Below are 7801 nucleotides of genomic sequence, written 5' to 3'. Positions count from 1 at the left end.
TTCGCTCTATAAAAATGCAGTCCACCCTCCTCACATCTAAAATGATATTTTCAATGGTTGTTGGGAATCCTCAACCCGGAGGGGCTTACTATATGCATTGTCTTCTGCCATTTTTTGAAAGGGATTAAGCGCCCAATTCCAAGGAATTTAGTGTCCTGTGGAGTCCTGGAACCAATCCCCTGAGGATACCGAGAGGGGACTACATGTAGGTGCAGGCTGGCCTCTCGTGTTGGCCCATGCTTCCACGGCAGATCACAACCTGCCACTAGGACAGCAGGGCGGCTATCCCCTTATTTTCCCCCAGCTGCCTCTGGTGGAGACAATGACCAGCTATGCTGTTGGCAGAGTGCTCAGTGTCCACTGTCATACCCGGGGAACTGGGCTGCCCGCACACTACCTTCAGCTGAAAGTGCTGAAGTTGACAGTGGTCTGGGCCCCCTCACAGGGGGCAGCCTGTTGCTCTTGCATGCCTGGGAGGCATTCCGTAGAATTCAGCACCTGAGGAGCGGGGCTTACTGTGCAGCTTGGAAGGAGCAGCCCAGTGACTAATCCGCAGAAGCCTTCTGTGGCTCCTAAACCACTGAAATGTGCTCCCTGCAGTTGCTGAGCCAAAAGGAGCAGGCTTCTGTCACCGACTCTAAGCAACTTCTGGATTCTGGGGCATCCCACCTACTGCTGGACTTCAGACCTCAAGGAGAAGTGGAGGCAAATCTGTCTCTTGCCTCTGCCCTATCCATCCCTCTGAAACGTTTGGAATGGTGGGATGCAGGAAGACTGGAAACTCCTAGGAGAAGTAAACCAGGAAGGGAAGTGAGACACACAGAGAGTGATCCCCTTCTTTTCATTTACTTTATTTGAAAACTGGGCACAGACTCCCAGAAATCCATGAAAGATCCTGCAATCCTTAAGAGCAACCCAAGAGTTGGACTCTGACAGTTTAGGATGTTGTGAGGGGACTCATGGGGTGGGCTGCCCAAACTGAACCACCCTGCAGTCCTGAGAGGGCTGGTATAGTCCGGCCCGAGAAAGATGTGGATTGCCATTTTACCCTAAAGATATAAGTGTTAGGTCTGTGAAATATGCCTTTGGTATTTTAATGGGGATTGCATTGAATCTATAGTTTGCTTTGGGTAGTATGGACATTTTAGTACTATTGATCCTACCAATCCATGAACATGGTATATCCTTCACTTGTTTATGTCTTCCTCTATCTCTTATTTCAACGTCTTGTAGTTTTCCAAGTACAGGTCTTTTACCTCCTTAGTTAAGTTTATTCCTAGGTATCTTAATTTTTTGTTGCAATGGTAAATAGGTTTGTTTCTTTAATTTCTCTTTCTGTGAATTCATTATTGGTGTATAAAAATGCCATCTATTTCTGGGTATTAATTTGGTATTCTGCCACATTGCCAAATTCATTTATTGGGTCTAGTAGTTTTTTGGTGGAGTCTTAGGGTTTTCAATGAACAGTATCTTGTCATCTGTCTTGTTCCTGTTCTTAGGGGAAATGGTTTTTGCTCATTGAGTATGATGTTGGCTGTAGGTTTGTCATACAAGGCTTTTACTATGTTGAGGTATGATCCCTCTATTCCCACTTTGCTGAGGGTTTTTATCAAGAAAGGGTGTTGGATTCTGTCAAATGCTTTTTGGCATTAATTGATATGATCATGTGGTTTGGTCTTTCAATTTGTTTATATGATGTGTCACGTTTATTGATTTGCAGATATTGTACCAGCCTTGCATCCCTGGAATAAATCCCACTTGGTATGGTGTATGAACTTTTTAATGTACTGATGGATGCGATTTGCTAATATTTTATGAGGATTTTAGCATATATATTTATCAAGGATATTGGCCTGTAATTATCTTTCTTTGTAGTGTCTTTATCTGGTTTTGGGATTAGGGTAATCCCAGCTTCATTGGAAGAGCTTGGAAGTATTGCTTCCTCTTGAATTTTTTTTGAATAGTCTGAGAAGGATTGGTGTTAGTTTTTCTTTGAATGTTTGGTAAAACTCCCTTGTGAAGCCATCTGGACCAGGGCTTTTGTTTGCTAGAACAAACTCTCCAAAAATTTATACGGAATTAAAAAGACCCCAAATAGTTGCAGCAATCCTGAGAAAGAACAAAGTTGGAGGGATCACAATACCAGATATCATGCTACATTACCAAGCCACTGTTCTCAAAACTGTCTGGTCCTGGCACAAGAACAGACATATAGACCAATGGAATAGAACAGAGAACCTAGAGATTGACCCAAGCCATTATGCTCAATTAATATTTGACAAAAGAAAGCAAGAGCATACGATGGAGTCAAGACAGTTTCTTCAATAAATGGTGCTGGGAAAATTAGACAGGTACATGCAAAAGAATGAAACTGGACCACCAACTTACACCATACACAAAAATAAACTCAAAATGGATAAAAGATTTAAACATAAAATGGGAAACCATAAAATCTTAAAAGAATCCATAGGCAGCAAATATCAGACATATCTTGTAGCAATATGTTTATGGACACATATCCTAGGACAATGGAAACTAAGGAGAAAATAAACAAATAGGACTACATCAAAATAAAAAGCGTCTGCACCTCTAAAGAAACCGTCAACAAAACAACAAGAAAGCCCACTGCATGGGAGAACATACTTGCCAATGTTACATCTGATAAGGGTTTAATCTCCAAAATTTATAGGGAACTCATACAACTTAACAAAAGTAAGATAAACAATCCAATCTAAAAAAAAAAAATGGGCAAAGGACCTAAGTAGACACTTTTCAAAAGCAGATATACAGAAGGCCAAGAGACATATGAAAAAATGCTCAAGGTCATTAATCATCTGAGAGATGCAAATCAAAACTACATCTCACAGCTGTCAGAATGGCTATCATCAACAAATCAACTAACGACAAGTGCTGGCAAGGATGTGGAGAAAAAGGAACCTTCGGGCACTGCTGGTGGAATACAGACTGGTGCAGCCCCTGTGGAAAACAGTATCGAGTTTCCTCAAAAAATTAAAAATGGAACTCCCATTTGACCCAGTAATCCCACTTCTAGGAATATATCCCAAGAAAACAGAAACACCAATCAGAAATGATATATGCACCCCTATGTTCACAGCAGCACAATTTACAATAGCTAAGATTTAGAAACAGCCGAAGTGCCCATCAGCAGATGAATAGATTAAAAAGCAGTGGTACACCTACACAATGGAATGCGATGCTGCTGTAAAAAAAGAAAAAACTCCTACCATTTGCAACAACATAGAGGAACCTGGAGAGCATTATGTTAAGTGAAATAAGCCAGTCAGAGAAAGATAAATGTCACATGCTCTCACTCATTTGTGGAATATAATGAACAACATAAACTGATGAACGAAAATAGATCTAGAGACATAGAAGCATGGAACAGACCATCAAGCCTCGAAGGGAAAGCAGGGGAGGATGGTGGGGGAGGTAAGAGATCAACCATTCTATATAATAAAAGGCTAATATGCAAATCGACCAATGGCAAAATGACCAGTGGATATGACATGCACTGCGGTTGCCAACTGCACATTTGGTCCCCCCCATTCCTGGTTCAGGCGTTGGACGTCTGCCTATCCCCCCTGCTGCTAGGTCTCTGAGGGGGCCAAGGCCCTCCAGAGGGTGAGCTTTGCCCACATCTACAGCACCCTGGACCAGGCAGCCCGCAGGATCAACCTGGCCAAGTTCACCCAGGGCAGGTGCTCCACCCTCATCATGACTGATCTGGCACCCCGGGGCCTGGACATCCCGCTAGTGGACAACATCATCAACTTCAGCTTCCCAGACAAGGGGCAAGCTCTTTTTGCACCACGTGGGTCATGTGGCCCGGACTGGCCCACTTGGCACTGCCTATTCCTTGATGGCCCCAGATGAGGTCCTACCTGCTGGACCTGCACCTGTTCCTGGGCCGTGCCCTCACCCTTCCCCGCCCCCACGAGGAGCCCTCAGGTGTGGACTGTGTGCAGGGCCTGGTGCCACAGAGCATGATGGACCATGAGGACTGCGGCCTGCGAACACCCTGGAGGTGTCACTGGAGCTGCAGGTCCTGGGCCGCGTGGTAGACAACATCCAGCAGCAATGTGTGCGCTTGTGGTCGGTGCCCTTGCCAGAGCCCATCAAACGGCCCAAGGAGCTAGACATCGTGGGGCTGGGCCTGCACCCGATCTTCAGTTCGAGCTTCAAGGAGGAGGAGCTGAGGCAGCTGAGGCTGGTGGACAGCATCAAGCAGTACTGCTCATGGGTGACCATCTTTGAGAGCAACATCTCCAGCTGGGACCTGAGCAGCCAGGTGATGCGGGCCAAGCAGCAGAAGGGCTGCAAAGCCATCAGGGCCAGCAGGAGTGGCAGGAGGCATGGCTGACCCAGCCCCGAGCTGCCCAGCACAGCAGGCAGAGCAGCCTGGAAAAGGGGAGGAGGAGGAAGAGGCGGGAGAGCATGTGGAGGACGTCTTCACAGAGGTCGTGGGCCAGAAATGTCAGCAGCCAGGACCTGAGTGGGGAGCCAAGAGGTGGAAGGAGGAGGCCCAGCTGCTGGACCAGGATTTCTATGTCCCTGTGGGCCCAACGACCTCGACAGTGAATGGGGCCTGAGCATTCGTAGGGACGGGGCGCCTTTAAGCAGCAGGTGGCTGGCACTGTCCTGGACCCAATGGGGGACACGGCCCAAAACCTGACCAGGGTCCAGCAGCAGCTCAAGTGGGACCAGAAGAAGAAGCAGTTTGTGAGACAGTCAGGACAGGAGGACAAGAAGAAGATCAAGGCAGAAAGTGGTCGGTACATCAGCAGCTCCTACAAACAGGACCTCTACCAGAAGTGGAAGCAGAAACAGAAAATCTCCATATGCTCAAAGCCTGAGCCCCAGCAAGCCACCAGCAGTCGGCCCTGTCAGAACGCTGTTTTGGCCTGATCCGGTCTGGGCATGTGCAGGAGGCAACCAATGTATGTGTCTTTCTCATATCTATGTTTCTCTCTCTGTCTCGCCTTCCCTTCCACTCTAAAAATCAATGAAAAATGTCCTCAGGTGAGGATGAACAAAAACACCCAAAATATGCATACATACACACATATACAAAAATACATGAATATTGGGGGGCTAGGGGGTGGGGCCCACAGTGTAAGCATAACCAAAGGACACTGACAGTAGGATGGTGGGGACATGTGCTGGGGGGCTGGGGGGGGGGCGGAGGATGAGGGGACCCACCAGGGAGAGGTCAATGGGGGGAAAAGGAGACATATGTATTACTTTCAACAATAAAGAATTTAAATCTTAAAAAAAGAAGATATACATGGTTTGTGTGTTTTTTTTCAGTAATGCAGACAAGAGCCATTGATTCTACAATATGTAAATACATGAATTTATTTTTAAGGGACTTTTGACTGCAATTTATTGGGTGATTTTGCTTATTAACTGGCTATAATACTATTTCTGAGTTCCTTGTGTTCAGCACTTGGTGAGAGTCTTGAGCTTGTAACTTAAAATATAAGTGAAAAAATTTTTTATTTTAAAGTGCAGGTCATATACTCACCCTGCTTATTTCCACCTCCCCCAATTAAAAAGAAAAGAAAAAAAAAAAGAAAACCCTATAAATTATTTTGTTCCTGGAATTGATGTAAACTTAGTCTTGCCATACATTCTTTTGGTCTGATTTCTACTTCAAGTGATATGGCTTACAGAAATAGTGGTCTAAGATGTAAGTTGTTTTAATTACCTGGGAAGTGGTCATTCTGTTAAACATTTTAAATTTTCATTAAAGTGAGATATTTTTACAAGTTAACAAGAAAGGAAACCACCTTTGTAGTCTGTCAATCTCCCTTACAAATTGCTGATATTTTCTTGAAGTTAGCTTCAGGATCACATGTAACATTTTCTAACTATAAACTATGATTTGGGTTGCTTTGGAATCTTAAAGTCCAAGTTCCAAACCCCACCCTGCCACCTACACCTTTAATTTACCTTTTTAATTTTGGTTTAATATACTTTATTCCAGCATTAAGCAGTGTAAAATTTAGATGTTTTTATGTTTTTTTTTTTATTTACTAAGTATTTTCATGAAATGACAGGTACTCTGCCGAGATTACAAAATGTGCAACAAAATTAAAAGTAGAAATCAGGTAATTTAGTGTACATCAGTGTCCAACTAAAGAACCAATGCTTTGTCTTGTCAAAAGGGTTGCCTGTTCTCTCCTGCTGATTGTTGCACAGAGGCCCATTATTGTAAGATTTTTTATAGCAGAGGCAGAAATGACAGGTATGAATGTAAAAATCTTTGTATTTTTACATTTATATTTTCTTTAGTATGAAAATGATATGCCTCTAGTGACAAATTGAGGTGAGGGGGTTAAAACTATTGTGGGCCAGATAAAACCACTGTGAGCCATATATACAGGTTGTCTCAAAAAAGGTATACACACTAAAATGTATTTTTTTAAAAATGTATTTTATTGATTTTTTACAGAGAGGAAGGGTAAAGGATAGAGAGTTAGAAACATTGATGAGAGAGAAACATCCATCAGCTGCCTCCTGCACACCCCCTACTGGGGATGTGCCTGCAACCAATGTACATGCCCTTGAACGGAATAGAACCTGCGACCCTTCAGTCGGTAGGCCGACACTCTACCCACTGAGCCAAACCGGTTAGGACACTAAAATGTATTTTAATAAACATTGTCTGTATAGTGTGTGTGCATATTTTTGTTAGCAAATGGTTTTTATTGTATGAGAGGATTTTGAATTTCTACATCAGTTGAGATAATCATATTTTTTTTTTTACTTTTGAATTGACATTAATTTTTGTAGGTTAGTACCTTTCTTTATTGTTCTAAGAATGTTTGTCTACTCTAAGATGATGAAGATGTTGTCCAATGTTCTAGGAACATTCTGATGTTATCTTTCACATTTAGATCTATAATTCATAGAGAAGTGATTTTTGTATGGGAGGGGTGAACAGGAGTCAAGTTTTATATTCTACTTTCTCAGCATCATTTATCTGACCACTAAGCTAACTGAGCAGAGAGCACAGTGGCTACAAATTACAAAATATATAGACTTTATGAAATTAGCTCAGAAAAGTGATGAAACAAATACACAAATATCATCAATAACAAATAAGAGCAAGAAGTGGAAGGCAGATCTACTGGCAACAAGTTTTTATTAGTCTATTAAAGTTTTTGTTGTTCTTTCATTTTTGAAGAATAATTTTACAGGGTACAAAATTCTAGGTTGTTGTTTCTTAGTCTCTCAACTCTATTTCACTCCACTCACTTCTTTCTTGCATGGTTACTGAGGAGAAATCAGATGTAATTCTTATCTTTGTTTCTCTGTAAGTAAGATATATTTTTTTCCCTCTGGCTTCTTTCAAAACTTTTTCTTTATCTTTGATTTTCTTTACTATGAAAATGATATGACTTGTAATTCAGTGTTTAATATAAAAGTTCAAAGACAAAATTATTTAAAATAACTATAGCTAGAATAAGTTAATGGATACACAATATAAAATATGTGAATTGTAATATCAATAACATAAAATATAGTGGGGGGGAAGTAAAAGTACAGAGTTTTTGTATATAATTGAAGTTATGATTTTAAAACAGACTCTTATAACATCTTAAATATAGGATAGTTTATGTAAGCCTCATGGGAACCACAAAGAAAAACCTTTAGCAGATACCCAAAAGATAAAGAGAAAGAAATAAAAGCATATCACTACAAAAAAAATCATCAAATTACAAAAGAAGACAGTAAGAGAGGAAGAAAGAAACTACGAGTGTCAAAAAACAACAAA

At 41.8% G+C, this 7801-nt stretch overlaps 1 pseudogene; it reads left to right on the top strand.

The window, feature by feature from the left end:
- The first annotated feature begins 585 nt into the window (after positions 1–585).
- On the top strand, positions 586–4926 carry LOC118650466 (annotated as a pseudogene).
- The last annotated feature ends 2875 nt before the right edge of the window (positions 4927–7801 follow it).

Source organism: Myotis myotis, unplaced genomic scaffold (assembly GCF_014108235.1).
Source record: "Myotis myotis isolate mMyoMyo1 unplaced genomic scaffold, mMyoMyo1.p scaffold_m19_p_3, whole genome shotgun sequence".
NCBI classification, from domain to species: domain Eukaryota; kingdom Metazoa; phylum Chordata; class Mammalia; order Chiroptera; family Vespertilionidae; genus Myotis; species Myotis myotis.
This window is presented reverse-complemented; position numbering and strand designations above follow the sequence as displayed.